At 41.8% G+C, this 23894-nt stretch overlaps 1 pseudogene across 1 annotated transcript in view; it reads left to right on the top strand.

Moving 5' to 3' along the window:
- Window positions 1-23535, top strand: part of LOC307054781 (ras and EF-hand domain-containing protein-like) — a 50484-nt pseudogene extending 26949 nt beyond the window's left edge. The window contains exons 7-12 of the transcript in view: window positions 9-156; window positions 7346-7427; window positions 8069-8183; window positions 12748-12867; window positions 15652-15728; window positions 23433-23535. The product of the transcript in view is annotated as a ras and EF-hand domain-containing protein-like (transcript). The remainder of the gene's footprint in view (window positions 1-8; window positions 157-7345; window positions 7428-8068; window positions 8184-12747; window positions 12868-15651; window positions 15729-23432) is intronic.
- Window positions 23536-23894: the final 359 nt, after the last annotated feature.

Raw genomic sequence — 23894 nt, 5'->3', positions numbered from 1 at the left:
TTCCCCAGACGGACATGGTGGATGGTAACCATAAATCCTATGGCTTGCAGAAGCCTTACAAGATTGTGCTGGCCAGGTATGCTGCAGTGGGGAAGCCAAGTTTCCTTATGAGACTTTGCAAGGATGAATTTTGAGGAAGTACAAGTGCCACCCTGGGTATGGTTCCTTTTTCAGTGGATAATGGGAAAAAGATCTTCTTTAGCTTGATTCTGTTTTCTTTAGGGATTATATACACAGATACATGGATCTCTCCCTTTCTCTCTCTCTGTACAATACATATATATATAGGTAGCTGTGTGTGTGTGTCCTTTGTAGAATAGTCCTCCTCTGTTTTGGCTAAGGCCTAAATTTGGGAAAGGAAGACTAACCAAGGACTTAGGTATTTACTTGCCCAGTGAAATCAACCAAACCAAGTTTAGAGCCAGAAATGACAGATTCATTTATGCAGCAAGCATTTCCTGAGTCCTGCTGTGAGTCACATACTGTTGTAGGACTACGGGCACGCAATAAACAAAATCGACAAAGTCCCAGCCTGAAAGGAACTTACATCCAAAGGAAGGAAATGGATGAAAAGCAATTTGAAAAAATGAGGTTTGGGAGAGGTGCACTTTTACACAGGGTGCCCGGGGAAAGCCTTTCTGATCAGGTGTCATTGGATGTTGATAAAGTGATCTTATTGATGGCCTTTTTGCCATTATGTTCAAAATCATGGCTGGGTGTATGTTCCCTCCCCTCCTTCACAACAGAATATATGAATAATACCTCTCAGAACAAGGAAAAAGTAGTGTCATGGTTTCTCAAAATTGCATAATAATCAGAAAAAGGACTTGAAAATATGCAAATTATCATTTATTTTTCTTCATCTAAAGAGTTATTATTTTGATAACCAGGAACGTTAGAACAGATTGACTACCCTCTTCACAATGGGTGTCTTTTTTTTTTTAACATCTTTATGGAGTATAATTGCTTTACAATGGTGTGTTAGTTTCTGCTTTATAACAAAGTGAATCAGCTATACATATACATATATCCCCATATCTCCTCCCTCTTGCGTCTCCCTCCCACCCTCCCTAACCCACCCCTCTAGGTGGTCACAAAGCACCGAGCTGATCTCCCTGTGCTGTGTGGCTGCTTCCCACTAGCTATCTGTTTTACATTTGGTAGTGTATATATGTCCATGCCACTCTCTTCATCCCAGCTTACCCTTCCCGCTCCCCATGTCCTCAAGTCCATTCTCTACGTCTGCGTCTTTATTCCTGCCCTGCCCCTAGGTTCTTCAGAACCTTTTTTTTTTTTTTTTTTTTTAGATTCCGTATATATGTGTTAGCATACGGTATTTGTTTTTCCTCTTTCTGACTTACTTCACTCTGTATGACAGACCCTGGGTCCATCCACCTCACTACAAATAACTCAATTTCGTTTCTTTTTATGGCTGAGTAATATTCCATTGTATATATGTGCCACATCTTTATCCATTCATCTGTCGATGACACTTAGGTTACTTCCATATCCTGGCTATCGTAAATAGAGCTGCAATGAACATTGTGGTACGTGACTCTTTTTCAGTTATGGATTTCTCAGGGTATATGCCCAGTAGTGGAATTGTTGAGTCATATGGTAGTTCTACTTTTAGTTTTTTAAGGAACCTCCATACTGTTCTCCATAGTGGCTGTATCAATTTACATTCCCACCAACAGTGCAAGACGGTCCCCTTTTCTCCACACCCTCTCCAGCATTTATTGTCTCTAGATTTTTTGATGATGGCCATTCTAACCAGTGTGAGGTGATACTTCATTGTAGTTTTGATCTGCATTTCTCTAATGATTAGTGATGTTGAGCATCCTTTCATGTATTTATTAGCAATCTGTATATCTTCTTTGGAGAAATGTCTATGTCTTCTGCCCATTTTTGGATTGGGTTGTTTGTTTTTTTCATATTGAGCTGCATGAGCTGCTTGTAAATTTTGGTGATGAATCCTTTGTCAGTTGCTTCATTTGCAAATATTTTCTCCCATTCTGTGGGTTGTCTTTTCATCTTGTTTATGGTTTCCTTTGCTGTGCAAAAGCTTTTAAGTTTCATTAGGTCCCATTTGTTTATTTTTGTTTTTATTTCCATTTCTCTAGGAGGTGGGTCAAAAAGGATCTTGCTGTGATTTATGTCATTGAGTGTTCTGCCTATGTTTTCCTCTAAGAGTTTGATAGTGTCTGGCCTTACATTTAGGTCTTTAATCCATTTTGAGTTTATTTTTGTGTGTGCTGTTAGGGAGTGTTCTAGTTTCATTCTTTTACATGGAGCTGTCCAGTTTTCCCAGCACCACTTATTGAAGAGGCTGTCTTTTCTCCATTGTATATTCTTGCCTCCTTTATAAAAATAAGGTGACCATATGTGTGTGGGTTTATCTCTGGGCTTTCTATCCTGTTCCATTGACCTGTATTTCTGTTTTTGTGCCAGTGCCATACTGTCTTGATTGCTGTAGCTTTGTAGTATACTCTGAAGTCCAGGAGCCTGATTCCTCCAGGTCCGTTTTTCTTTCTCAAGATTGCTTTGGCTATTCGGGGTCTTTTTTGTTTCCATACAGATTGTGAAATTTTTTCTAGTTCTGTGAAATATGCCATTAGTAGTTTGATAAGAGATTGCATTGCATCTGTAGGTTGCTTTGGGTGGTATAGTCATTTTCACAATGTTGATTCTTCCAATCCAAGAGTATGGTATATCTCTCCACCTGTTGGTATCATCTTTAATTTCTTTCATCAGTGTCTTACAGTTTTCTGCATACAGGTCTTTTGTCTCCTTACGTAGGTTTATTCCTAGGTATTTTATTCTTTTTGTTGCAGTGGTAAATGGGAGTGTCCCTTAATTTCTCTTTCAGATTTTTCATCATTAGTGTATAGGAATGCAAGAGATTTCTGTGCATTAATTTTGTATCCTGCTACTTTACCAAATTCATTGATTAGCTCTAGTAGTTTTCTGGTATAGCATCTTTAGGATTCTCTATGTGTTGTATCATGTCATCTGCAAACAGTGACAGCTTTACTTCTTCTTTTCCAATTTGGATTCCTTTTATTTCTTTTTCTTCTCTGATTGCTGTGGCTAAAACTTCCAAAACTATGTTGAATAAGAGTGGTGAGAGTGGGCAACATTGTCTTGTTCCTGATCTTAGAGTTTTAGTTTTTCACCATTGAGAATGATGTTGGCTGTGGGTTTGTCATATATGGCCTTTATTATGTTGAGGTGGGTTCCCTCTGTGCCTACTTTCTGGAGAGTTTTTATCATAAATGGGTGTTGAATTCTGTCGAAAGCTTTTTCTGCATCTATTGAGGTGATCATATGGTTTTTCTCCTTCAGTTTGTTAATATGGTGAATCACATTGATTGATTTGCGTATATTGAAGAATCCTTGCATTCCTGAGATAAACCCCACTTGATCATGGTGTATGATCCTTTTAATGTGCTGTTGGATTCTGTTTGCTAGTATTTTGTTGAGGATTTTTGCATCTATGTTCATCAGTGATATTGGCCTGTAGTTTTCTTTGTGACATCTTTGTCTGGTTTTGGTATCAGGGCGACGGTGGCCTCATAGCGTGAGTTTGGGTGTGTTCCTCCCTCTGCTATATTTTGGAAGAGTTTGAGAAGGATAGGTGTTAGCTCTTCTCTAAATGTTTGATAGACTTCACCTGTGAAGCCATCTGGTCCTGGGCTTTTGTTTGTTGGAAGATTTTTAATCACAGTTTCAATTTCAGTGCTTGTGATTGGTCTGCTTATATTTTCTGTTTCTTCCTGGTTCAGTCTCAGAAGGTTGTGCTTTTCTAAGAATTTTTCCATTTCTTCTAGGTTGTCCATTTTATTGGCATAAAGTTGCTTGTAGTAATCTCTCATGATCCTTTGTATATCTGCAGTGTTACTTCTCCATTTTCATTTCTAATTTTTTTTGAATTTTATTTTATTTATTTTTTTATACGGCAGTTTCTTATTAGTTATCCGTTTTTTACATATTAGTGTATATATGTCAATCCCAGTCTCCCAATTCATTATTTATGATTTCTTTCCTTCTGGTAACTTTGGGGATTTTTTGTTCTTCTTTCTCTAATTGCTTTAGGTGTAAGGTTAGGTTGTTTATTTGAGTTGTTTCTTGTTTCTTGAGGTAAGATTGTATCGCTGTAAACTTCCCTTTAGGACTGCTTTTGCTGCATCCCATAGTTTTTGGGTCGTTGTGTTTACATTGTCATTTGTTTCTAGGTATTTTTTGATTTCCTCTTGATTTCTTCAGTGATCTCTTGGTTATTTAGTAATGTATTGTTTAGCCTCCATGTGTTTGTATCTTTTACAGATTTTTCCCTGTAATTGATATCTACTCTCATAGTGTTGTGGTTGGAAGAGATACTTGATACAATTTCAATTTTCTTAAATTTACCAAGGCTTGATTTGTGACCCAAGATATGATCTATCCTGGAGTGTGTTCTATGAGCACTTGAGAAGAAAGTGTATTCTGTTGTTTGTGGATGGAATGTCCAGTAAATATCAATTAAGTCCATCTTGTTTAATGTATCATTTAAAGCTTGTGTTTAATTATTTGTTTTCTGTTTGGATGATCTGTCCATTGGTGAAAGTGGGGTGTTAAAGTCCCCTACTATGATTGTGTTACTGTCGATTTCCCCTTTTATGGCTGTTAGCATTTGCCTTATGTATTGAGGTGCTCCTATGTTGGGTGCATAAGTATTTACAATTGTTATATCTTCTTCTTGGATTGATCCCTTGATCATTATGTAGTGTCCTTCTCTGTCTCTTGTAATAGTCTTTATTTTAAAGTCTATTTTGTCTGATATGAGAATTGCTACTCCAGCTTTCTTTTGATTTCCATTTGCATGGAATATCTTTTTCTATCCCCTCACTTTCAGTTTGTATGTGTCCCTAGGTCTGAAGTGGGTCTCTTGTAGACAGCATATATATGGGTCTTGTTTTTGTATCCATTCAGCCAGTCTGTGTCTTTTGGTGAGAGCATTTAATCCATTTACATTTAAGGTAGTTATTGATATGTATGTTCCTTTTACCATTTTCTTAATTGATTTGGGTTTGTTATTGTAGGTCTTTTCTTTCTCTTGTGTTTCCTGCCTAGAAGTTGCTTTAGTACTTGTTTTAAAGCTGGTTTGGTGGTGCTGAATTCTCTTAGTCTTTGCTTGTCTGTAAAGCTTTTAATTTCTCCGTTGAATCTGAATGAGATCCTTGCTGGGTAGAGTAATCTTGGTTGTAGGTTTTTCCCTTTCATCACTTTAAATATGTCCTGCCACTCTCTTCTGGCTTGCAGAGTTTCTGCTGAAAGATCGGCTGTTAACCTTATGGGGATTCCCTTGTATGTTATTTGTTGCTTTTCCCTTGCTGCTTTTAGTATTTTTTTTTTTGTATTTAATTTTTAATAGTTTGATTGATATCTGTCTTGGAGTGTTTCTCCTTGGATTTATCCTGTATGGAACTCTCTGTGCTTCCTGGACTTGATTGACTATTTCCTTTCCCGTATTAGGGAAGTTTTCAACTATAATCTCTTCAAATATTTTCTCATTCCCTTTCTTTTTCTCTTCTTCTTCTGGGACCCCTATAATTTGAATGTTGGTGCATTTAATGTTGTCCCAGAGGTCCCTGAGACTATCCTGAATTCTTTTCATTCTTTTTCCTTCTTTCTCCTCTCTGGTAGTCATTTCCACTATTTTATCTTCCAGGTCACTTATCCATTCTTCTGCCTCAGTTATTCTGCTATTGATTCCTTCTAGAGAGTTTTTAATTTATTTATTGTGTTGTTCATCATTGTTTGTTTGCTCTTTAGTTCTTCTAGGTCTTTGTTAGATGTTTCTTGTCTTTTTTCCATTCTATTTCCAAGATTTTGGGTCATCTTTACTATCAGTACTCTGAATTATTTTTCAGGTAGACTGCCTATTTCCTCTTCATTTGTTTGGTCTGGTGGGTGTTTACCTTGCTACTTCATCTGCTATGTGTTTCTCTGTCTTCTCATTTTGCTTAACTTACTGTGTTTGGGGTCTCCTTTTTGCAGGCTGCAGGTTTGCAGTTCCCGTTGTTTTTGGTGTCTGCCCCCAGTGGCTAAGGTTGTTTCAGTGGGTTGTGTAGGCCTCCTTGTGGAGGAGACTAGTGTCTGTGTTCTGGTGGATGAGGCTGGATCTTGTCTTTCCAGTGGGTAGGACCGCATCCGGTGTTGTGTTTTGGGGTGTCTGTGACCTTATTATGATTTTCGGCAGCCTCTCTGCTAATGGGTGGGGTTGTGTTCCTGTCTTGCTAGTTGTTTGGCATAGGGTGTCCAGCACTGTAGCTTGCTGGTCTTTGAGTGGACCTGGGTCTTAGCTTTGAGATGGAGATCTCTGGGAGAGCTTTTGCCGTTTGATATTATGTGGAGCCAGGAGGTCCCTGGTGGACCAGTGTCCTGAACTCGGCTGTCCCACCTCAGAGGCCCAGCCCTCACACCTGGCCGGAGCACCAAGATCCTGTCAGCCACATGGCTCGGTCAGCCATTCTGTCACGGAGTTGCCTGAAGCCTGGGCATCCTGTTGGGGGCTCCTCTCCTCAGGTCCCGGAGACACCTGAGGGGCGGCCTCCTGTCAGGGGCTTCCAGGTCAGTTGCAGTCGCCTGAGGTCCGGGCTCGGGTGTGAGTCATGTGGGGCATTGGGTGCTCACGTTCTCTGCTCCTGCGCGCAGCATCGGGGGGTTTGGCTGGCGTCTGAGCAGGTTACGGCTTCTACCCAGGTTTACATCTGGGCCCCATGTTTACGACTGGGGGGGGTTACATCTGAGGGTTTACTTCTGGAACCCAGTTTTACATCTGGGCCCGGTTTACCACTTGGGAGGTTTACACAGTGGGTGTCTTTGTAAATTTGTGGTTCTCTGTTATACCCTTCAAGATAAGAAATTTGAAAGTTCACTTCAGTTTGATTCATAAAAATACCACAATATTTGGTTCGGTTGCTAGAGAGCGTACCATATATACATACACAGAGTATACCTGCATATATACATATATACATAGGCATATTTATGTGCATGCACACACACAGATATAACTGAGTCCATCTAATTACATGGGCAAATAGAACATAGATTTTCCTTTTGTCCGTAGATCAAATCCTTCCCCAATCAGCCAACCTGCAGATGTGCATCTGTGCACATGTCTGTGGTCTGACTTATAATTAGTTTGTGAAGGTTACTCTTCTTGAAGGCCAGGTTCATTTCTCCCTACCTCGCTGAACTTTGGCTTACTGGCCCTTGTCTCATCCAAATAGGGCTTGAAAGTAAAAACCGATGGAATTATTTACATCATGTTCTCCATGTCCTCTTATTTTTTTTTCAGAAGTTGATTTTCAAATGAAAACTCTCGTCGTAGATGGAGAGCTAACAGCCCTGCAGCACTGGGATATGGCTGGGCAGGAGAGGCAAGTGCTTTCCATAATGCTTTGAATTCTGCTGAGGTTTGCACAGACAAGCCATTTAAAAAATATGTGTGGTTGACATGGCCCTATTTAAGGTCCTGTAAAGTGCTGCACCTGGTTTAGAGTTAGGACATGTGGGTGGAGGTGTGCTCTTCCTCTGGTGAGCACCCCGTACCTTGTGTGTGTGCCCTGTGGTGTTGCACATGGGTAGTTCTTCTCCCACCCACCCACAGTATTCCCTACCCACCACCCCCAAAATAAGTTTTCTCTGATGTGCCTCTTCTTCCATCCTTCTCTTACGTCCACTTGGGATCTGGTAGCTTGCTGCTGAGGCTGAAATTTTTAGAACTTATGCTCTCAAGCTATGCTCTGAGGCTTGTAGACATTCTTGGGATTGTTTGGTGGAGAAAATGATTTGCTTTTCTAAATCAGCAGCCCAGATTCTTATGCTGTTACCGTTCACCAAGTCATTCTAGGCCTCGGGGATGGCTATTTCACAGTAATAGGCTGCTATTAGATTCTTCTCAATTGGGGGTTATTTTAGAAGATGAGAAGAAAGTGAGCATCAAAGAGATGAAGAATGAGGCAGCCCCAAACTGACTGACTAATTAGAGCCCTTACTTACCTGCTTTTCTCTCTTCCAGATCCAGAAGTATGGCTAAATCTTACTTCAGAAGAGCAGATGGTGTTTTGCTGCTGTGTGATGTTACATGTGAGAAAAGCTTTCTCAATGTACGAGAATGGGAAGATACGGTTGAGGTAAGAAGTGAAAACAGAGAAACAAAAAAGTTACACAGGAGAGTCACAGGCTGTCTTGGAAAATGCACTTTCTCTTCTTTGTCAAAACGAACTTGATTAGAAGCCACTGATCCAGGTCATCAGGAAGAACTGGATGTGAGATGTTGGGTTCTCAGTGGCATCTGGCAGTACTGGTCTCTTCCTTAGTAGCTGGGCAAGTTCCCACAGAGCCAAGGACACTACTAAAGTGAGCTTCTGGGGAAACAAGATAACTTCTGTGTTTTCTTATAGATAAAATCAGAACCCCATGGGCAGCGAATGAAAATTCAGGCAGCCCAAGAAGGGGCAGCAGCTCTCACAAACAAGGGGGTGATGGGGCTGGGTGTGTAGTGTGATTGGAGGTATAATAGGGCCTCCATGTGTGCTAGAGGCATAGGTGAGATACCACCTGGGTGTGAGCTTGTGCCAGGTCCAAATTCTATAGCATAGAGAACTGTGTTCTTGACCTTATTCTTTCTGGTAGTGATCTGGGTGATTTACACATCTCAAAGTACCACTGAAATAACCAGTTGGTATTTTAAACATGTGTGGTAACTGTCTGTGCTTTGTTTTGCTCCAGTAAGATGGTGTCTTTCATCTGAGGAGCTTTCATATCCTTTGGTTTCATGGTAAATACTATTTTTTTTTTTTTAAAGAAGATGCTGGGGGTAGGAGTTTATTTATTTATTTATTTATTTATTTTTGCTGTGTTGGGTCTTCGTTTCTGTGCGAGGGCTTTCTCTAGTTGTGGCAAGCGGGGGCCACTCTTCATTGCAGTGCGCGGGCCTCTCACTATCACGGCCTCTCTTGTTGCGGAGCACAGGCTCCAGACGCGCAGGCTCAGTAGTTGTGGCTCACGGGCCTAGTTGCTCCGCGGCATGTGGGATCCTCCCAGCCCAGGGCTCGAACCCGTGCCCCCTGCATTAGCAGGAAGATTCTCAACCACTGTGCCACCAGGGAAGCCCCATGGTAAATACTGTTTCAAGTAGGAAATGATTTTGACCACAGTTAGTGTGCTACCAACAGTCATTAATAACCATGACACTGCAGTTCAAGCCATGGTTTAGCACGCTCTCCTGGAGAAAAACAAAACAAAACTGGTGGCTAATACAATTTTTCAAGTAAGTCTATTATCTATAATTTTTAACAGGCTTTAAGTGCAGTGGTGGCTGAACAGAGAACTGATTGCTGTCTGATCTCAGGTTAGCCTCTAGATTCTTCAGTTGGGCCTATTTCATACCCTGTAAATCACCAGAATGAGTGTTTTCTTTCTAACTAGAGAAGTGATTTAAGAAATGACTGGTTGAAATTGCAATAAGACCTAGACAATGATAAATAAACATGCATTTTGTTCAACTGAAATATCACGACTTAAAATTATTATGAACACAATGAAAGCTTGTTGACATTTATATAGTATTTTATTTCACAAAATTTCCCACATGTTATATTCACCTCTGTAACATATCTGAGAAAGGAGGTAAGAAATGTAATGTTATTCTCACTTTTTATGAGAAACCTAAGGCATAGAAAGTGTATGACACTGGTTTTTGGTTATTTAGGGGTTAGGGGTAGAAGGGGAAATGGGACCTCCTGATTCAACACTGGTTGCTCCTTTGATTAAGCACCAGAGTGTGCAGCAAATTAAGAAAAAAAAAATCTTTTGATGTCAAGAAAGGATCTCCAAGGTAGTTAGTGCATAGAGGAGAGGCATCTACTCAAGGGAACAGATGACCTCCCTGGGATAGACCAGTGAGTTTGGAGAATCCGGTGAGAATGGATAATCCCAGCTCACTCATACATACAGATGTTTAAGATCTATAGCAAAACATTTTATTGTTGGAACTGTTGGATTTGGTCTTCATTTTAAGACTTTGGATTATATTCAAGAAAAGGAGGCACAAAAGGCAGGGTCAGCCATAGGGTTGAAATAGCCCTTAGTGACCAGCTGTGGCCTGTGCCAGGGGCCCCATGGCCATAATTTGCTAAATAAGCACCTACATATGATAAGTGACCTTTTTAGCTATTCGTGTTACCTTTCGTATGGTCTAAAAAGGAAGAAAACTGTATTCAAGATGAATTCTTGAATTTGATATGTAGAAAAAATTAGATGCCACTTGGCGTTTGACTTTTCACTTATCACAATGAACCTTTGCCATGGCTTACCTTTTCTAATTTGAGGAAATTGTATTGGGATGATTTATATGGCCACTATAAATATGGGTAGAAACTAATGGTGAGATCGTTGGGATAAGCCAGAGGGTTGAGAAGCAGTAGAATGTCAGTGGTGAATGAACCCTCTGAATTAATAATTAATACACTTCGATTGAAAACCACTGGGTTACAAAATCTTATAATAAAATGAAGACCATTTACTTACCTGTCATAAATCATTTATTGTTTGAATATTTACAATATTCAAACAATATTTGTCTCTTTTACACATTCAAAAATATTTTTGAAATACCTGCTTTGTGTGTGTACTGGGCTAGTGCTTGCAATATATCCATTAGTAAAACACAGAGCCCTACCCTTATGGAGCTTGTGCTCCAGTGGGGGAGGCATAATACACAACAAACTTAAGTAAAATAAGTAGAATGATAGAAAGTGATAAATTTTATGAAAACAAAAAGAGGGCTGGATGATTGGCCTTATGGTGAGGCAGGGGGCTGCAGGTAGTGTGGTCAGGGTAGCCACTCCAGAAGGTGATATTTGAGTCAGGACTTGAAGGAGGTGCCAGTTTGTTCTTGTATGACTTTGGGAAGTCATTTAGATGCTCAGACCCTTGGCTTACTTAAGCGAATATATATATATATATATATATATATATTTAAAGTAGTCCTTTTTTTTAATTTTTAAAATTTATTTATTTGTTTATTTATGGCTGCGTTGGGTCTTCGTTTCTGTGCTAGGGCTTTCTCTAGCTGTGGCAAGCTGGGGCCACTCCCCATCGCGGTGCGCGGGCCTCTCACTATCGCGGCCTCTCTTGTTGCGGAGCACAGGCTCCAGGCGCGCAGGCTCAGTAGCTGTGGCTCACAGGCCCAGTTGCTCCATGGCATGTGGGACCCCCCCACAGACCAGGGCTCGAACCCGTCTCCCCTGCATCGGCAGGCAGATTCTCAACCACTGTGCCACCAGGGAAGCCCTTAAGCGAATATTTGATTCATGGCTTCCACGTGATGCCCCCTTGGATCCTGAGCAGTTCCCCACCGAACGCAGTTACTTAACACCTTAATGGGTGGGGTGTCCAGTTTTAGGGAAGGCCTTTCATTTCCTTCTCCCCTTCGCTTTTACTTCACTCTGGTACGTTCAGTTGGAGGAAAATGGTCTGAAGAGAAAGGAAGTTGAATACAGTTTCCTTGTTCCTGAGGCTCATTTCTTGATGCTGTATCAGGTGTGGCCCCGAAGCGGATGAGCACCTGGATGTCTTTAGGCACCGCAAAGGGTCATTCCCCACGTCTCAGTCAGGGCTGCTGTCTCTCTTGTTCAGGATCCAGAGCAAGGGTTGTCTGCTTGTCCTCCCTTCTCATCCCGCCTGCTGAAGGAGGATGTGCCCTTGCTGATCCCTTCATTTTACAGATAGCAAAGGTGAGGCAGAACCAGGAACAGACTTGCCTGACTTCACGCAGCCAGTGAGCAGCCACGTGGTGGGATTGGTGGGGTCTCAAGCTTAATCCTGCCTCTCACCGCTTCCGCTGCGCTCGCCAGCTCCCCTGTGAGTGTCGGGGCTGTGTGACAGCGTGCTGTGCTGATTTGGGGACATTAATCCTAAGAGTCTGTTACTTTGAGTGATCGCTCAGTGACTGCTCACAAGAAAAATGTTGACCTTTAGGGCCCTTGTATTTTGCTTTTGTTATAAACCAGAGAGCAGTGAGTGTGGAACTTTCAGACTCCATTTTTGTCCCATTGTAGCTGAGGGAATTCTTGTGTGTTTTTTTTTTTTTTTTTTTGCTGTACGCGGGCCTCTCACTGCTGTGGCCTCCCCCGCCGCGGAGCACAGGCTCCGGACACACAGGTTCCGCGGCCATGGCTCGCGGGCCCAGCCGCTCCGCGGCACGCGGGATCCTCCGGGATCGGGGCACGAACCCGCGCCCCCTGCACCGGCAGGCGGACTCCCAACCACTGCGCCACCAGGGAAGCCCTCTTGTGTGTTTTATACCTGGGGTAATGAAGTTGATTTGTAATCACCACTGTTTGGAGTGAAAGTGGTGGAAAGTTATGTGGGCACCACAGCCGAGTAGAGTTTTGCGGTCACGCCTCTTGAGTTTTATTGGTTTGTATAGTGGCAAGGGTGATGGAATCAGTTTGGACCACCCTGGCCCTGGTCCTTACAAGGTCTTATTTAACCTCTCTGAATTTCAGTTTTCTCACCTGGCAATGGGAGAAAGTTTGGCTCCTTTTAGAGATAGTTTGCGGTTTGAAGATATTGTGTATACATCACGTGGCACATAAGGGGCATTTGGAAATGGTAGCTGTTGTCGTCATCATCCTCATAACTTGTCCAATGTGTGACGTGTGCACAGTTTTTTCCTTTTCTTTGTGGTAGGCTGCAGCCCATGAGAGCATTCCTATCGTGTTGGTAGGAAACAAGGCTGATCTTCATGATGCTGCTGAAGCAGAGGGACAAAAACATGTCCCAGGGTACCTTGGAGAAAAACTGGCCATGGTAAGAGTGAGAGTGGGTCCAACTGGAAGGGTTCTTCCACTTTTGTCAACCTTAACTGAAGAGGTTGTTTGACGGACCTCCACTCAGTTTGATGGGTCTTCTGTCCTTATACAGGCAGAACTCCCAGTGCCCCCCATGCCTGTCTGCCCCATAACTGTTGGTAATTGCACCAAGAATTAAATCCCTTAGAGAGGTAAAAGCATCACGTGATCATTTTCCCCCACTGAGTGTCAGGGACAAAGAGGAGGCAAAATTATCCCGTCTTACTCCTCACTCTTCCCCAGCTCCTGGAACCCTTCTCTAGTCCCGGAATTTGGGTAAAGGGAAAAGAATGGGTGTCCTATTTTGAAAACATGGGTTTGGTTGCAGAGGGTCCCTGTGCCAAGGGGCAGCAGGTGGTGCTGTGTGTCACCTGGGTGAAGGGGTGAAGGGAATTGGAAGACTTGTTCTTTTCTGTAAGGTTTATATTCAGTTGGAATAGTGTAAAATTATTTTTGGTTATGCATTTGTATAGTGGTTGGACCCTGTTTCTGTCCAGATTGTTATTGTGGGTAATGTTTATTCTCTCGTTATTATCATTGTATCAGAAGGCTGCATGGCCCTCTTGCGACTTGTCTTACCCAAACAAGGACCCAGATGCTCCTTGGGTTAAATAAGAGGTTCTTACCATAACAGTCTGACCTGATGTTGCTATCGTTGCTGTCTGTCCTCAGCACCATGAAAGGACTGCTCTGTAGCATATACATGTTAACTTTAAAAAGAAGTTTCAAGCTCACTATTTTAAAAAAATATTATTTATTTATTTATTTGGCTGCATCGGGTCTTCGTCGTGGTACACGGGATCTTTAGTTGCGGCATGCAGGATCTCTTAGTTGTGGCATGCGGGGTCTTTAGCTGTGACTTGCAAACTCTTAGTTGTGGCATGTGGAATCTAGTTCCCTGACCAGGGATCGAACCTGGACCCCCTGCATTGGGAGCTCGGAGTCTTAGCCACTGGACCACCAGGGAAGTCACAACCTCACTATTTTAAGTTGGAATTATTACTTGTTTTAAATTTTAGAACTTTGAACCAAATATGATAAGCATCAAAACTAGGCAATGAAATACAGAAGAGATTGATTCAACACATATTTAATTGTATCCACCATGTGAAAAGCACTTCATTGTGAGCTGAGCAAAGGGTAGAGAACAAAGCAGACTGTCCTTGCCCTCACGTAGTTTACTGTCTGGGGCAGATAGATATTAAACTCATGTAATCTACATGTCCCTCTAGAGATTTCAGAATTCCTGGCTGCAGGCCAGTTTTATTCCCTCTTCACGATTTCTCAGATTTCCTGAGGTTTGCTTCCTTATTATGCATCTCTTGACCTCCACCCTCCTGCATCCTCAAAGGCAGTCTCTATTTCACCCCCATAACATTCTGGCTGTGCCAGGTAGCAGCACTACCCATTTCTACTAGAAATACATTCATGTTTGTTTGTTTTTTAAGCTTTTCTGTGGATTTGGGGGCTCATGGGTAAAGGTTTCACGGTAGTCTTTGCCTGTTGTTAGGTTGTTCCCTTTCTCTCTGCTCCGGAACACCCATCACATCCTGCCCGTATCCCACACAGGGCTGTGTCACCCACACCCAGCCCCACAGCACACACAGTTCTCCTTTCCTAAGGGAAATTGTCTCCAGCTTGTTAGACAAAGACACACAAAAATAACTTGGTCAATTACAGCTGTGGCAAGTGCTATACTGGGAAAATACACATGTCAAGAGGTTTTATAATAGGAAAACCTAATATCGACTTTTCAGAGTTAGAAAACACTTAACTTCAAGGGAGGATTACCTAAAAATCTAGAAGGGAGGTAAAAGTCAGCCTGGTGAAGGGGGTTAGTGGGGTAGGGGATGACTTAGTAGTGGGAACAGTAGGTGCACAGGTCCTGAGGTGGGAGGGAATTTGGAGCATTGGGGAAAGAGAGGGACGGCCAGGGTAACTTGAGCATTGTGAGTGAGGGAGAGTGGTGACAGGTAACACTGGGAGGTTGGCTGGGGCCACCTACAAGCTAAGCCTTGTTGGCCAGGTAAGCATTTCAGTATTACTTGAGAGGGATGGGGGAAAGCAATAAAGGGTTTGAAGAAAGAGAGTGGTATGATCGATGATTGTATGCATAACCACTGGGGGGTTGAAAAATAGAGGACTAGAAAATGTCCATTGGTTTTAGTGACAGAGAGGCTGTTGAATCTTGATAGGAAAAGATGATAGGGTGAAGGAGAATGTGTGTTAGCTTCTGGCCAAAAGGAGACTTTCTTCCTTTCTTCCTTTCTTTCTTTCTTTCTTTCTTATACAGCAGGTTCTTATTAGTTATCCATTTTATACATATTAGTGTATATATGTCAATCCCAACCTCCCAATTCATCACATACTTTAGATGGACATTTAATTCCTGAGTGGTTACCTTAACCTATCATTTTTCTCTCTCTCAAATTATTTGATAGAGAACACTTGGTAGCATGTGTGACTCTTGGAAATAAGAACCTTAAAACATGAAATTTTGTATTACGGGTTCTTTTTTTTGGATGCAAAATAAAAATCCTCTGACTAGGAGTTGTTCCTGGAATAACTAGGCTCAAACCTGTTTTTTTTTAAGTATTGAAACTTTGAATTCAATTTCTTAGCTATTAGTTTTAGCATACTCAAAAGGGGAGTATTTTTATTTTATTTTATTGGTTTTAAAAGCTAACATTCCAGGAACTCTAATTAAAGCCTTCATTTAATGGTGTACTTATATTTTTTACAGACCTATGGGACATTATTTTGTAAAACAAACGCCAAAGATGGTTCAAATATAGTGGAAGCTGTTCTCCATCTCTCCCGGTAAAGTTTTGCCTTACATTTTGAAAACTGGATACAGGATTGAATTTTCACTTAGCTGTTGTGTGTGCCAGATTTCTTGACCATAACATGAATCTACGTTGGAAAACACTGTTTGTCTTTCAGTAGTGGTTGGAGAAACAAACATGGTTTTTATAAAAACTGGTAATGCTGCTTGTTCACTGTGAACTTTGGCAAAATACCTTTACTGCCAAACAAAGGAGGTACATCCGAGGTGTCGTTGATGTTTCTGCAAAATGTCACCACAAAGCTAATAGTTGACGTGTATGAATCACTTCCAGAAACCAGATTTTAAACACAGGAGACTATTATGAATATAGCTGTCTATTATGACATTTTCCAAGGTAAAGGGAAAAAAAAACTCAACAAAGCAAATTGTATATCATACCAGTTGGAAGTACTTTGTTTAAATTATTACCCAGGTAATTATTAAGCTAAGTCAATGGTGTTAACAATAAATAATACTTTGGGATGTGGATTAGAATGAAAATTGCATCATTGAAGACCTTGGATTTAACTGTACTTTAATCCTTGCAGCATTCTTAGGAAATAAGAATGTTTTCTGTTAGATTTATTTCTTCTGCCTAGTTTTCTGCCACAAATGAAAAGATGATTCTTTGCTGGTCTAAAGGGATTAAATATCCAAAAAAAAAAAAAGAGAGAGAGAGAAAAGAAACGTGCATTAACAAAATCCAGGCCAATGATACTTTAATTGCTGACAAAGCAAAAACATAACTTTAGGTGTGTAGTTCTTTTCCTGATCATTTGTGAGATTCTGGTTTTATAAGAATCTTAACTTTAGTACAATAAGGGGCTCGGTGCTACCTTAGCTTCAGGCAGGGGGTGCTGCATTGCTGTCCTGGATGAGCAGGAAATGATGCTGCAGGTCAGGCCCTCCGCATGGCTGCTGGCTTCTGCCCACCCCGTTGGAGGAGTGTAGTGTCAGGAGGCTCAAAGTCTGATCTTAAATTTACCCCGAACAGCTGAAGAGTCTTGACTAAGTCCCTGTCTTCCTTTAGGCATTTCTAATCTGTACAACGAGGGTGCCGAAGAAAATGATCCCTAAGGCCCTTTCTAGTCCTGACAGTCTATGATTCTATATATAACAGCCTGCACTCCACTGAATAACATAATCACTATTTAACACTGAATTGTCTTGTGGGGTCATATTACAGTTAAATGACTCCAGAGTGCCACTGTCACACCCAGATTGCAGAATTGATTCTCTTTTTATAATCGATTCTCTATGTTACAAGGATAGGAGAGCTGGAGGCCGCTTGTGCCCTTCCCCCGTGTGCTCCTGCCAGAGAGTTGGCTCAGCCCGGCACCACCCTGTTTACAGTGTAGCTTCCACTCAGGTTTGTGTTTCTTTGGGAACACAAAACACCGGTGTGCAGAAGCATTTGATAACAAGGTCACTTCTTGTGAACCACTTATCAAGGAGTTTTTTAAATGGTTGTTATTGTATTGTGGCCTGGCTTGAGTCCTCTGAGTTCTGTTAACAATGTGTTAAATATGAAAATTAGAAATAAACAAACATGTAGAGACTTTAATTTGCTTTATACTGTGCCATCAGATTTGCTTGTCAAAGTACCCAAGTCTTAAGTGAAAACGGCATAGTTTCCACAGGTAAAACTACCATTTAAAAAAGTGTTACACACCATACACAAAAATAAACTCCAGATGGATTAAAGACCTAAATGTAAGGCCAGAAACTATCAAACTCTTAGAGGAAAACATAGGCAGAACACTCTATGACATAAATCACAGCAAGATCCTTTTTGACCCACCTCCTAGAGAGATGGAAATAAAACCAAAAATAAACAAATGGGACCTAATGAAACTTAAAAGCTTTTGCACAGCAAATGAAACCATAAGCAAGACGAAAAGACAACCCTTAGAATGGGAGAAAATATTTGTAAATGAAGCAACTGACAAAGGATTAATTTCAAAAATATACAAGCAGCTCATGTAGCTCAATATCAAAAAAACAAATAACCCAATCCAAAAATGGGCAGAAGACCTAAATAGACATTTCTCAAAGGAAGGCATACAGATTGCCAACAAACACATGAAAAGATGCTCAACATCACTAACCATTAGAGAAATGCAAATCAAAACCACAATGAAGGGCTTCCCTGGTGGCGCAGTGGTTGAGAGTCCGCCTGCCGATGCAGGGGACATGGGTTCGTGCCCCGGTCCAGGAGGATCCCACATGCTGCGGAGCGGCTGGATCCGTGAGCCATGGCCGCTGGGCCTGTGCTTCCGGAGCCTGTGCTCCGCAACGGGAGAGACCACAACAGTGAGAGGCCCGCGTACGGCAAAAACAACAACAACAACAACAACAACAAAAAGCCCCACAATGAAGTATCACCTCACACCAGTCAGAATGGCCATCATCAAAATATCTACAAACAATAAATGCTGGAGGGGGTGTGGAGAAAAGGGAACCCTCTCGTGCTGTTGGTGGGAATGTAAATTGATACAGCCACTATGGAGAACTGTATGGAGGTTCCTTAAAAAACTAAAAATAGAACTACTATATGACCCAGGAATCCCACTACTGGGCATATACCCTGAGAAAACCATAATTCAAAAAGAAACATGTACCACAATGTTCACTGCAGCAGTATTTATAATAGCTGGGACATGGAATCAACCTAAGTGTCCATCAACAGATGAATGGATAAAGAAGATGTGGCACATATATACAATGGAATGTTACTCAGTCATTAAAAAAGAAATTGGGTTATTTGTAGTGAGGTGGATGGACTTAGAGTCTGTCATACAGAATGAAGTAAGAAAGAGAAAAACAAATACCATATGCTAACACGTATATATGGAATCTAAAAAAATGGTACTGCTGAACCTAGTGGCAGGGCAGGAATTAAGTTGCAGACGTAGAGAATGGACTTGAGGACATGGGGAGAGGGAAGGGTAAACTGGGACAAAGTGAGAGAGTGGCATGGACGTATATATACTACCAAATGTAAAAAGGATAGCTAGTGGGAAGCTGCTGCATAGCACAGGGAGATCAGCTCAGTGCTTTGTGATGACCTAGAGGGGTGGGATAAGGAGGGTGGGAGGGAGAAGCAAGAGGGAGGGGATATGGGGATATATGTATACATATAGCTGATTCACTTTGTCGTACAGCAGAAACTAACACAACATTGTAAAGCAATTATACTCCAATAAAGATGTGACAAAAAAATAAAGTGTTACAGCCTTTAGAATGTTATATATAATGCAAAACATGTAAGTTCTTCATTTAGATTTCATAAGATATTTCCCGGCATGGTCCCTTTCATTCCACGTCATGTCATAAAACTTGAACTAGAAGAGTTTACGGATTTGCACTGTCTGAAACGAAATTTGTCTTCAAAGGGAGGCCATAAATGTTTGCTTAACAACCTGAACTCCTCTGCTTTTTCTTGGAAAACCTCTCAATCCCAGGAAAAGTTTCTCCTAGAAATGCACTTTCCCTGTAGGGCTGATAGGAAATTCATCCCAACCATTGTCCATTGGTAAATACATTTGCCGTCACTAGAGCCACAGGCTTTAAACATTCAAGTTCAACAGGCATTAAATCGATCAATGGCCTGAAATTTGAGAAAAACACAAAAAGTTCAGGCTGATGTATCAGCGCCACTGCTGAGCCCACTGGGTGTAAACCTGTCCGTAAGATTGAGTCATTCAAAATGCAGTTGTGAAGCACATGGTAGTTTTTGGTGAGGTAATTTAATTTTCCCAGCCTTAAACCTGTTTGAGTTGTATGAAATTGTATCTTCCTGATTTCCTTAAAGTGGGATGTGCCTGCATTTTTGGCAGATTAAAGAAACTGAAGTCCAGGTGAACAATATGGGTACCTATTTTTTTTCCCTTAGTATTTGCTTTCAGGTTCAATAATATCTGCATAATTATGAGTGCTCAGCATCAAAGCCATGTAGGGATATCAGGGTATGTAAGATAGGCCATACAATTTAATATTAGAGAAAAAAAAGAAAACAAAATATATGACCAGGCAGCCATATGATATGTAGCTAATAGAGGCTGTTGGACCTCCCAGAAGGGAGCGATGTGAGTTGTCTTGTGAGGATGCTGTGAGTACTATACCCATTGTACAGATAAGAAAATTGGGAATTAGAATGCTTAATCAGCTTGCTCAAAGTGACACAGCTGCTAAGAGCAAAATTGGGACTTTTCATTACTCTGTATCTCTGGCTTGCCTTTTGAATGTTGGTAATCTCAGGATTCTATTCTGCACTCTCTTCCTCTTTCCTTTCTCTCTCTGCCTAATGTCTTCCACCCCCATGGTTTCTAGAACTATGTCTAGCTGATGACTTCCAATTTCTGTATTTTTTTTTTTTTTTTTTTTTTTTGCAGTACGCAGGCCTCTCACTGTTGTGGCCTCTCCCATTGCAGAGCACAGGCTCCAGATGTGCAGGCTCAGCGGCCATAGCTCACGGGCCCAGCCGCTCCGCGGCACGTTGGATCCTCCCGGACCGGGACATCGGCAGGCGGGCTCCCAACCACTGCGCCCCCAGGGAAGCCCCCAATTTCTGTATTTTTAATCCCCATCTTTAAAAAAAAATTCCATTACCATATTCCCATCCACCAACAAATGGGAATTCCATAGGCATGACTGCCCCAACATGTCCAAATTCTAATGTGTTAATTTTTCTTTAAAATTGTTCCTCCTTCTACATTTCCTATATCAGGAAACTACCAACCAGAATCAGTCTTGACTCCTTCCTCTCTTTCTCCATCACCTACCTCTAGTGGGTTCTGGGGTCCTATTGATTAGGTGACCTCTCTGTAATCTTTCTTGGATCTGTCCGTATTCTCTCTCTCTCTCTCTCTCTCTGTTTTGCTTCAGGCCTCAGAATTTCCTACTCCAGGTAGTGCAGGAGGCACCTCAGTTTCTGCCTCAGAGTTTCTCCAGCATCAGTTCATCCCCCACCCTGTAAACAGGGTAATCTTTGTAAATAAAAATCCAATTAAGACTTTCTTTCTTGCTGTAGGTAGGTGTCCTACCTACAGCATAGAGTCCAAGCTCCTTAACAAGTGGCTAATAGTCCCTCAGAGCCCAACCTCACCTACCTTTGTTTGCATCTCTTATCTTGCTTCCCAAATGAAAGATAATCTATCCACACAGCAAACTTTGCTTCCAGTTGTGGCCAGGTTCTCTTATGCCTCTTCGCCTCATGCATGCTGTTTCCTGTACCTGGGATCTCCCTTCCTCATTACATGAAGGTGAATTCCTATCCCATCAAGAGGTTGCTCCACTGTCAAAGTCTCCCTGAAGCTCAGTCTCCACAAAGCTGCCTTTCCCTCGCCCCAGCACAACTGTGGTACACCTTTTGTGTTGCTGCAAACGCTGTGCTTGTGTGTTAGCAGCTCTTTTGGGACCTGGTAACAATTTATTCAGAAGACATCTGTCTCTCTCTCAAAGCTCACTAGTTGAGGATCCCAGAGCTTGGCATAAATCAGACATTTATTGAATGACCAAGTGGTCGAGATTTGGCATTTGGAAGTTGTACTAGTTTTCTATCGTCATTGTAACAAATTCCCACTAGTCTTGTGGTTTAAGCAATAAAAATGTATTATCTTACAGTTCTGGAGGTTAGAAGTCTGAACTGAGTCTTATAGGGTTTATGGATTGAACTGTGTATCTTCCTTCTTTTCCTGAGTCTTTGATTCCTTATCTGTGAAGTGAGGACAGTGATGCTCACCTGTCGCCTGTCAGGATTTTGTGCGAGCGGGTGTGAGTGTTATTTGTATTAAATAAGGAATATGTGAAGACATGTAACATAGCATTTATTAACTGGCCTTCAGCAAGAACTAGTTTTCCTTTTGTTTCCTACTCACAGTGCAGTGGTTTTCAAAGGTTAGCAGGTATCAGCTCCTTCTGGGGCTGTGCTGACCGGTTTGGTGGCCACTAGCTGCTTGAAGTATGGCTGATCCAAGCTGAGATGTGCTGGATATATTAAATAAATACTAGGTTTTGAAGACAGTATAAACATTGTAAAATACCTCATTAATATTTTTATTGGTTACATGCTGAAATGATAGTATTTTTGCAATACTGAGTTAAATAAAATATATTAATAAAATTAATTTCACTTGTCTCTTTACATTTTTTAATGTGGCTGCTAAACATTTTAAATTACATATGTGGATTATATTACATTCTATTCCTGTTGAACAGCGTTGCTGTGCTGGGAATATGCCAGTTCCCAGGACCTACTGCTCTGTAACAAACCACCCAAAATCTAATTGCCTAGAACAGCACCACTTTTTATTTTCTGAAATTGCCAGAATTGACTGGATCTCACTTGAAGAGTCCTCAGCTCCTCTCCCTTGGGTGTCTCATGTGTTCGCAGTCAGATGGACACGGGCTGTGGCGCGTCTGCACGTCTGCGGCCAGGATGCTCCTCCCTGTGGATCTCAGCCCCCGGGACCTCTCTGACCCCTCTCCAGCGAAGAACCCTGGGCTGCTTAAATTTCAGCTCAAAGTGGCCAGGCCTGATTAATGCCTGGCTTGGAAATCTCAGCACACCATTTCCTCGCCATTCTACTGGTCTGAGCAGTCACAGAGCTGGTGCTGACCAGGGGGCAGCTGCACAAGCTTCACCACTACAGGGAGGCAGAATTCTTTGGGACCATCTTGGGGACGAGCTGTCACACTCTCCTCACCCACAGAGACTGCCATTCAGCTTGTCTAAGGGTGTATTTCCCAAGCATCCCCAGGGATAGGAGACTTCCTAGGGGGCTTTCATAAGATCATGGAGATCTTTGGTCCAGTGCTGCCTCTAGAAGTTAATTCTAAAAGAAATTTAGGAAGAGGCAAAAGGAAGACTTTTTTTCCCTGGATTTTAACCATCTGTTGTTATCTCCATGATCGTGTATAATTACAGAATGGTTATAAAGTCATCATTGCTTTTGTGCATTAGCTGGGGACGGGAGCCAGGTTCCAGAATCCTAAGGCGTGAGCTGTGCATGTGGCAGACTATAAGCCATGTGAAACCACAGGAGAGAGCAAGAGTAGTCTATGTGTGCATGTGAGTGTGTGCACACATGTATATGCACCTGGGCATGTGTGTGTGTTCATGCATGAGTGTGTGGCCTGGTGCTTAGAATGCAGGCGCTGGAGCCCAACTGCTGTGCCACTTCTCCAGCTGTGTGACCAAAGGGAAATTTCTTAACTTTTTTTTTTGCCTTCGTTTCCTCACATATAAAATGGGGCACAGGGCTTCCCTGGGGGCACAGTGGTTAAGAATCCGCCTGCCAATGCAGAGGACATGGGTTCGAGCCCTGGTCCGGGAAGATCCCACGTGCCACGGAGCAACTAAGCCTGTGCTCCGTAACAAGAGAAGCCACGGCAATGAGAAGCCTGCGCACCGCAAACGAAGAGTAGCCCCACTCGCTGCAACGAAGACCCAACACAGCCAAAAATCATTAAAAAAAAAAATTAAAAAAAAATAAAATGGGGCACAATAAAATCACATAGTTGTTGTGAGAATTAAATAAGTCAACAGCTACAAAGCATTTTGAACACTGGATGGTGCATAGCAAGTGCTCAGTAGTGCTGTTTTATTTCTATAGAGCTGTTTACAGTTCAGTTTTATACCTCAGTAATCTCCTTTCTCTCTCTGTCTATATGTCTTTCTCTCTTCCTCTCTCTAGGGAAGTGAAGAAAAGAACTGGTGAGGATGACAGCAAATCCATTACCAGTCTGAGTGGGACCACTTCCAAAAAGTCAGCCCAGATGAATTGTTGCAATGGTTAAATCCCAAACATTCCTGGCCCATGAGGCCTTCATTTCCAGAGTACTGAATGTATGTGACTTGTTTGCTTCTTACATAGCATAGTGGTGCATCCTACAGACACTGTCGTGTGGAGAGTTACAGTGTGTGGAATCTGAGAGATGCTCTGGGGTCCCTCCAGAACCTCAGCTCTTTTTGCTATGTTTCAACGAATGATTTGAGCCCCCTGGTTAAATGTACCTGTCTTGTCCTCACAAAGTCTTACCAGATAACATATATATTTTTAAAGTGGTAAAAAAAGAAAATCACATGCTCAGATCAAAGCTATAGAAGAAATTCACTGACATAATTAGATTCATATGGTAGCTGATTTTGTAGATAA

The sequence above is a fragment of the Hyperoodon ampullatus genome (assembly GCF_949752795.1).
Source record: "Hyperoodon ampullatus genome assembly, chromosome: 6".
Classification (NCBI taxonomy): Eukaryota; Metazoa; Chordata; class Mammalia; order Artiodactyla; family Ziphiidae; genus Hyperoodon; species Hyperoodon ampullatus.
Note: the sequence above shows the minus strand (reverse complement) of the source record. Positions and strands in the feature narration are given on the sequence as shown.